Raw genomic sequence first — 8,848 nt, 5'->3', positions numbered from 1 at the left:
AGCTTTCTCTTTCTCTCTAAACTTGCCTTTCCAGCAAAAATTAATTTTAATACATTATCTCCCAATAAGCTTTACTTTTATTGGAAAAGCAGATTCACAGAAAGATCTTTCATCCGCAGGTTCACTCCTCAATGGCCACAACAGCCGCAGCTGAGCTGCCAGAAAGCAGGAGTTCCTTCCTGGTCTCCCATGTGGGTGCAGGATCTCAAGGTTTTTGGCTCTTCTCAACAGCGTTCCCAGGCCACAAACAGGGAGCTGGATGGGAAGTAAAGCATCCAGGATACAAACCGGTGCCCATATGGGATCCTGGAACATGCACGGTGGGGCTTTTGGCCACTAGGCTACCATGCCAGGACCAATTTATCCAATTCTAAGAACAATGCAGCAACTCACCATAAGACTGACGCCAGACTGGAACAGCTCATATGGGTAGAGAATTCTTTCACAGTGAGACTTTGAAGAGAGACCAAGTTTCTTTTCCTGGTAGATATCCCAAGCAGCTATCGACTTTAGACCACTTCTTTTCTTTGGTGGCCATTTCAAAACCTCCTTTGCTGGCAACAATCTAAATTTTAAAAAAGTATAAATTATTATTTAAGTAGAGGCAAGCATTATCTGATAAGTACATAAATTACTCTGGGCTGGGATTTTAGCGTTCCATAAATAAATGACAACAGTGACATCTGTAATATCTACAGGCAAACATAAAATCAGGTAATGATTACTGAAGTTTCTTTGTTGTTTTTCTTGTTAATATCTATTTATTGGACCCAGCACAGTGGCCTAGTGGCTAAAATCATCGGCTTGAACAAGCCGGGATTCCGTATGGGTGCATGTTCATATCCTGACAGCCCCGTTTCCCATCCTAAACTGATTGTGGCCTAGGAAAGCAGCTGAGGATGGCCCAAAGCCTTGGGATCTTGCATCCATGTGGGAGACCTGGAAGAGGCTCGAAGCTCTGGACTTCGGATCATGTAGCACCAGGCTTTGCGGTCACTTGGGGAGTGAATCACCAGAAAGAAGATCTACCTCTATCTGTCTCTCCTTCTCTGTGCATATCTGACTTTGTAATAAAAAAATAAATAATCTTCAAAAAAAATTTATTTACATTTGGGGCTCAGAGCAATTACCTAGTGGCTAAGTGCTTGAATTGCATATGCCAGGATTCTATATGAGCACTGGTTCATGTCCTGGCTGTTCCACATCCCATCCAGCTCCCCACTTGTAGCCTGGGAAAGCAGTCAAAGATGGTCCAAAGCCTTGGGATCCTGCACCCGTGTGGGAGACCTGTAAGAAGCTCCTGGCTTCAGATTGGCTCAGCTCTGGCAGTGTTAGCTACTTGCGGAATGAACCAGCAGACAGAAGGTCTTTCCCTCTGTTTCTCCTTCCCTCTGTATATCTGACTTTCCTAAAGAATAATTAATTAAAAACTTTAATTTTTGGAAAGGCAGACCAGATTTACAGAGAAAGAGAGGCAAAAAAGATCTTCATCCACTGCTTCATTACCCAAGTGACCATAATGGCCACAGCTGAGGCAAGCCAGAAGTTTCTTCTGAGTCTACCACAGGGGCATAAGGTCCCAAAGTTTTGAACCACCCTCTTCCTCATAGACCACAAGTGGGAGCTGTATGGGAAGCAGAGCCACCATGACACAACCACAAGGGATCCTGGCACTTCCAGGTGAGCATTTAGTCACTGAGCCATCACGCTAGTCCCTCTCAAGGGTTTTTTTTGTTGTTGTTGCTTGTTTGTTAAGGTTTATTTATTTTTATTGCAAAGTCAGATTTACAGAGAGGAGAAGAGACAGAGAAGATCTTCCATTCACTGATTCACTTCCCAAGAGGCTTCCACGGCTGGAACTGAGCCAATATTTCCAAAGCTAGGAGCCAGAAGACTCCTCCCAGTCTCCCATGGGGTGCAAAGTCCCAAAACTTTGGGCCGTCCTTGACTGCTTTCCCAGGCCACAAGCAGGGGAATGGAAGACAGAGCTAACAGGATTAGAACCGGCACCCATATGGGATCATGGCACATTCAAGGCAAAGACTTTAGCCGCTAGGTCCATGCTGGACCCCCTCTCAAAAGTTTTAAACTCTAAATTTTAATTCATATTATAGTGCCTACACTGAAACTAGACATTAAACAGATTTACTCAATTTGTACCCCTTGCCTGGTTTGAAGACCAGACTAATTTCTGTATCTAACTAAAATCTTCATAATATATAACATAAAAGGCAGCAGATGAGGCTCAGCTGCCGGGTTCCACTCACATGGAAACCCAGACTGAGTTCCTGACTCCTCGATGTGGCTGGGTGTTGTTGGGAGCACTGCACCTGTGCCCTGCCCTAAGATGATGCCTGGACCCTACTTCCTCTTGGAGACAGGTTTCAGGAAGTGCCCTGTGATTGGCCCTTTACTGCTTGCCTCAGGCGTGTAAGCTGATTGGAGGATTGAGAGATAGCCAGGGGCCTTGGGGGAGGGGTGAGGAGGTTCTCTGTGTAACGGAAATAACGGACTTAACTGACTTAACTGAAGGCTTCTGGGTAACGGATCTAACGGACAGGAGGGATATATAAGCCAGAGGCTTCTGCCCCAAAGAAGGAACTGAAGGTTGGAATAAAAGTGCCTCTGAAACGCTCTCCAGTATCGGGTGATTTCTTCCGCGGGACGGGAGACACAGATATCTGGTACCGTGACTCGGACAGAAGTTAGCTGGAATACCAGGAAGGTAAGTAGCTGAGCAGATCGCTCAGGGAGCCGCTTACAGCGGGAATTAGTTTAGAACTGAGCCTTTTGCTCAGGAAGCCGCACTAGGCGGGGACGTGCACGTCAGGTTCGCAGGTCAGCGACAAGAAAAACAAAAACAAAAATAAAAAGGTTCGCGGTTGGCGACAATAAGGTTCACGGTTGAGTGACTAGAGTAAAGTTAGAGCAATGGAGAATTTGTCCTCCACGGTGCGCATGCAGCACCTGCTGCAGAGATTGTTAATTGATTCAGAAGAGTCAGACTCGGAGGATAAGGAAGAGGTCTCTGGAAGTGAGTCTTCTGAGGAACTCCACCCATTAAAAGCTTGGCTAAATGCTTTGCTCTGATAGTAGTTCTTGGGATGCTGATTTTGTTAGTCAGGCCTTATATTGCTACAGGTGGCCGCTTTTTGATTCATTCAGACCTCCATTACCTGACCCTAAGTTTTCTGTTGCCTTGTTTTCTACCTTTTAAGTATCTTTTTAGTATGATCAGAAATAAAAGGTCAAGAAAAAGAAAAAAAAAAAAGACTTTATCTCTTGTAATTCTTAAGGTTTCATTTGTGATGTTTTCAAAAATGTAAAATTTTATCGCAAATAATTTGTTATAGAAGTTAACTGTAATTCACTATTAAATTATTTCAAGGTATAAGTTAAATTAATGTGGCATTTATTTTATATAAAGCATTTTTATAGTTTAAAATAATTCTTGTGTTTTCGGCTGGTTATCAAACTTCTCACTGCTTTAAATTGGTAAAGATTTTGTATTTGTTTTAAAGGTATTTGAATGATGATTTCATGTCAATAACGAAATCTAACCTATAATGTGTTATACTAACAACAACAAAAAAAACCTTCTTCCAGATATTTTTAGCCATCCTTAAAGGGGCATCCAAGAATTCAAAAGTTTCCAATTCTAGGGTTTTCCTTGGTATTCTTATGAGGCCTCAAGAATGCCAATGGATTTATCTCCCGTTTTGTGGAGACAGTTAATCAGGTTGATTGGATTAAGATTATTGCCAAATGTAGTAAAATTTTGTCGTGTCAAACTGTTGTATACATCCATGGAGTTGTGAAAGTTTAAATTTTAGTTTGCAATGATGAAAAGATCTCGTAATGGTGACTTTTCTTTCTCAAGGTCTTTGTTCAAGACTATTTACTTGATGATTTTACAGCTACTGGTTTCTGGAGAACACTACTATTACTAAGATTAATTGAGAATAATTTTTTTAAGTCTCCAAAAGCATGTGTCTGTGTGTGTGTGTGCGCGCACATGTGTGTCTTAATGTTTGTCATCTGTATAAATTGTTTAAAATTGTTATAATGTGTTACTGTCTGTTTGTTGGTCAGAAAATATTCTAGCTTTTGTGAATTAAGTTTAAACTTCCTGTAGGAAACATTTTAAAAAGCAGGTAAATTAATGCATACATATAATTTGCATATCAACAGCAAAAGCAGGTTGCCTTGAGCTCTGAATTCTGCAGACACTCCCAGAGCTTTCTGATAGGATTGTAAAAATATCTAAGTGATTTTAAACCTTTGCTACAAATTCATTTACTTTGAATAAGATTACTAGTTAACATGGATTTCTTAAATTTATGTAACTTAAATTACTAATAATTATTTTTAAAGTATATTATATCATTGATACATTTATTATTAACCTGTATTCCTGCCTCATTTATAACAGGAAGTAGGCCTTTGGGATAAATGTTTAGTAAAGCTATTATTTGACAGTTTTCACTTTATACTAACCCTATAAGAGTAAGCAACCTGGTACCTCAGACCCAAGGCCCAGATCCCGTCCTCATTTGGGGGTGAGGATCAGTCTATATTTTCACAAAAAACGAAAATGGTTCGAGGTGGATTCCTGAGAGGCTTGTCCGGCAAGCTCCTGCTGCTGAGTCTTGTGAAAGCTCGGGTACTGGCCAAGATGATGGCATTTGAATCGGAAGAGCGACGGGACAAGCAAGTATATTAGGCTTTTATATATTATATATTAGTATCTGTTAAGCACTTAGGTCCTGATATTTCTTGCCAGTTTCTCCTTAAACCAGACTATCAGATTGTCTGGTGTGTGACCCCAGCTGTTGGGGGTCTGGAGCTCTTTTTATAACTAGCTCAATTTCTGCCCATGCTTTTTCTTGGAAGGTGGCATACCAAGAGTTTTGTTCAGACACTGCGCAGTGTAATGCTGCTGCAGGAAACCCCCAGTGGAATTTAGAACAGGCAGTGGGGATCTACAGGGATGTCTCTCCAAAGTTATTCAAGGAGCCAATGAGCCTTATGTTGATTTTGTAGCTAGACTTATTCAAACTGCCTCTAGAATTTTTGGGGAGGTGGAGTCAGCAATGCCTTTGGTAAAGCAGTTAGTGTATGAACAGGCTAAAAAATGGTGCTGAGAAGCAATAAAGCTGTGGAAGCGTAAAAGAAAAAAGATTAAAATTATGCTATATAAACAGAAAGGGGGAATAGGGATCAATATAGATCCCCAAAGGACAAGCTAGTTATTATTTTTTCAGGTGAGTGTTAATATTAGTTATTCTACTGTACCGTCACCCTGCATTGTATTGACTAATTAAACCTTAGGAATGGTGGCCATTCTTTTACCTTTTCCAAAAATTTTCTCACAGATAAAAACAGTACATTTAGAGGACATAAGTATTCCTACTAAAATCCTATGCGGAGTATAACCATGAATTCTTTTGAGGTGAAGCCTCTGTTTCTGCTGTGGAAGCAGCAATGTCCATGATTTTTGGAGGCCAGTTGCAGAATTGCTTTTACTTTTATTCAGGTAATGATACTTTTGACAGCTCGGTAGCAGTGGTTAATTGCATTGCTTTTCTTTTAGGCCCACTCCTGTGTGCCTGAGGTACGTTTGTGTTTCTTGTTAGCAATGCTAGTCAGGTAGGGATTAACTTAACTTGTGGAATAGATTGCTTTCTTTCAGAATGTTGGAATACAACCGAGTACCCACTGGCTGTGGTGATGTGCGTGCCCACCTATTTTCCCAGACTGATGACAGTTAAAGAAAACGACCTGTCAGTCCACCTGCGGCCAGAGTATGACTTCAGGGTTACTGCTGCCACTGTAACAGCAATAGCTACCAGCGGTTATGACTGTGTACGCCCTGGCGTGGCAGATCTCTGTGGTTCTTCAGACACAGGAGCAGTTTAATCAACATGTTTGGACTGGCTTGCTAATCATAAACTGCTGAGTGGACTTGACTTAAGAACAGGTGGACATGTTATCTGAGGTCCTCTCAGTTTCCAACTTGCAGCTAATCTATTTAGAAGCCTTTCAGTTTATTTGAATGGGACTTGAGATGTTTAGTTTGATAATTTACACGGTTTATTTGTATGGGACTCGGGATGTTCAGTTTGATATAATTATACATATGGTAATCCTGTTCAATCTGTATCTGCCCTGCCCTGGAATGCTTGGGTATTGTGCACCAGTAGGGATAGATGTTCAGATATATCAGCTTTTGCATTTATTGATAAGGTAGTGATAAAAAATTGTAATTATAGTAGTAATAGTTCTAGAATATGGGAAGATGTTAAAGTTAATTGCAGTTGTGATGTTATCTATAATGCTATTTATGTATGTGTACAAGCTCCATTTACCTGGATTGTGTGTTACTCCTTCTATTGTCACCAATGGGTCCCGAGCATTGAATTTGCCCAGAGAGTTATTCGCTATAAATAGCACCAAAGTAGAGATTGCCACGGTAGAGCAATGGACAAATTGGATACTACAGGGTCTTTCTTTTGCACGCCAATGGGCCGGTATAGTAGGCCTGGGCCTTATCTTATTAATTCTTTCTTTGGGGTCAGCGGACGCTTCATACAGCGGCTGCTAGTGCAAGCTGTGCTTGCCCTTCACAACAGAGAATCCCCAGAAGTCTGGCTAGGCATGTTGGACTGGTAGCCAGAGACGGGTAAGTATCCGATACGGCTTTAGCAACCTAAGACAGGCGCCACGTTCCTAGCCACGTGGTTAGCCCATGACGGGTAAGGGGAGCCTGAACTCGGAACACCTAAGACAGGCACGGTCCCTTGCTTAATAAAACAAAAAGGGGGAGTTGTTGGGAGCACTGCACCTGTGCCCTGCCCTAAGATGATGCCTGGACCCTACGTCCTCTTGGAGACAGGTTTCAGGAAGTGCCCTGTGATTGGCCCTTTACTGCTTGCCTCAGGCGTGTAAGCTGATTGGAGGATTGAGAGATAGCCAGGGGCCTTGGGGGAGGGGTGAGGAGGTTCTCTGTGTAACGGAAATAACGGACTTAACTGACTTAACTGAAGGCTTCTGGGTAACGGATCTAACGGACAGGAGGGATATATAAGCCAGAGGCTTCTGCCCCAAAGAAGGAACTGAAGGTTGGAATAAAAGTGCCTCTGAAACGCTCTCCAGTATCGGGTGATTTCTTCCGCGGGACGGGAGACACAGATAGCTGGGCCCTGCACCTGCAATTGCAGACGTGTGCACAGCTATCAGTGGAAGGGAGGTCTCTCTGTTTCTGATTCTCTGCGGCTCAAATAAATCACAATGCAATAAGAATTAGCATACGCTTGCAGCAGCAATAATAGAAACAAAGAAACAAATAAGCGTTCACATCATTTCACTGAACTAAAATGGTCCATAATTGAATTTTAAAATTTACACTCTTATTAGAAAGTGAACTGAGAAGAGCTCTTCCATCCACAGGAGCTTCATCCAGGTCTCCCGTATAGGCGACAAGGGCTCAACAACCTGGACCATCTCCCACTGATTTTCCCAGGCCACCAGCAGGGCTTGGATGGAGTAGCACAGCCAGGACCTGAGCAACGGGCTGCTGGCTGTGCAGGCAGCAGCTCAACTCATCACGAAACCAACTCAGTCTCACATCATTTCAATTTCTAAACATCACCAAACTAAAGGCAAGAGCTCTCCACAAAAGCAAGATTCTTTTTACTAAAAATATGCATGTATGCGTATATTTTAAAACTAAAAGCAACACACAGGGAAGAGACAGACACATGTCTTCCATCCACTCGTCCACGCCCCACATGGCCACAATGGCCAGGCTAAAGCCAGAAGCTGGAACTCTGTCTGGGTCTCCACATGGGGGCAGGGATCTAAGGAACTGGGCCATCTTCAACTTTTCCCCTCAGGTCATTATCAGGGAGCTGGATGAAGGCAGAGCAGTCAGGACTCACACTGGCAACACAGGCAGCAGTTTCATCCAAAACACCACACAGGCCTCAAGAAGCAAGTTTCTAATTCACTTCCCATTGATCTTCTTTCTCATTAGACTAGAAGAAACCATCCATCACAAACATAATAAACCAAGGAAAACAAAGACCTGCAACAAAAGAGGAAGCAAAAGGAAAGCACAGAGGTTCTAGCCTCATAGCTAACCTTCAAAACAGCTAGTCTGGAGTGAGCAGTAAAGATAACTCCAGCAAACAGCAACATGGCCATGTGGGATGTCGGCATTACAAATGTTAGATTAGTGCACTGCACCACAACACTAGCCCTCGCATACACTTTAACCAGAATAGTAGCAGAAATTCTGACTTTTTACTACTTATATCTAGAAAACCACTCATCCGGAGAACGAAAGACAGCATGAAATTTTCAGTGAAAACAAATCACTGGAATAATTGACTTAATCAAAAACTCAACTAAAATGTGATAAAACGGGGGCCAGCATTATGGCACAGTAGGCTAAGCTTCCACCTGTGGTGCTGGCATCCCATACAGGTGCCAGGTGGTGTCTTGGCTGCTCCACTGCCCATCCAGCTCCCAGCTGGTGGCTGTGAAGGCAATAAAGGAAGGATCAAGTCCTTGGTCCCCTGAGTTCACACTGGAGACCCAGAAGGACTGGCTCAGCCTCAGCTATTATGGTCATTTGGCAAATCTGATGACTGATAGAGGATCTCTGTCTCTCCTTCTCTCTGTGTTACTCGAAAAGAAAAAATAAGTGAATCTTAAAAAGAAAGAGAGAGAGAGATCCATGGCCTGGTACAATGGCTCAATGGCTAAATCCTCACCTTGCAATCACCAGGACCTCATAGGGCTGACGGTTTCAGGCTCAGGCTGCTACACTTGGTATCCAATTCCC

At 42.7% G+C, this 8,848-nt stretch overlaps 1 long non-coding RNA gene across 1 annotated transcript in view; it reads right to left on the bottom strand.

Annotated features, from left to right (window-relative positions):
- Positions 1-421: 421 nt before the first annotated feature.
- LOC131481923 (uncharacterized) overlaps positions 422-8,848 on the bottom strand; it is a 30,610-nt gene continuing 22,183 nt past the window's right edge. The window contains exon 3 of the long non-coding RNA XR_009246654.1: positions 422-565. This is a non-coding gene — a long non-coding RNA (uncharacterized LOC131481923). The remainder of the gene's footprint in view (positions 566-8,848) is intronic.

The sequence above is a fragment of the Ochotona princeps genome, chromosome 14, assembly GCF_030435755.1.
Source record: "Ochotona princeps isolate mOchPri1 chromosome 14, mOchPri1.hap1, whole genome shotgun sequence".
In the NCBI taxonomy this organism is placed as follows: domain Eukaryota; kingdom Metazoa; phylum Chordata; class Mammalia; order Lagomorpha; family Ochotonidae; genus Ochotona; species Ochotona princeps.
The sequence above is the reverse complement of the archived record's forward strand: the minus strand, read 5'-3'. Positions and strand labels throughout refer to the sequence as shown.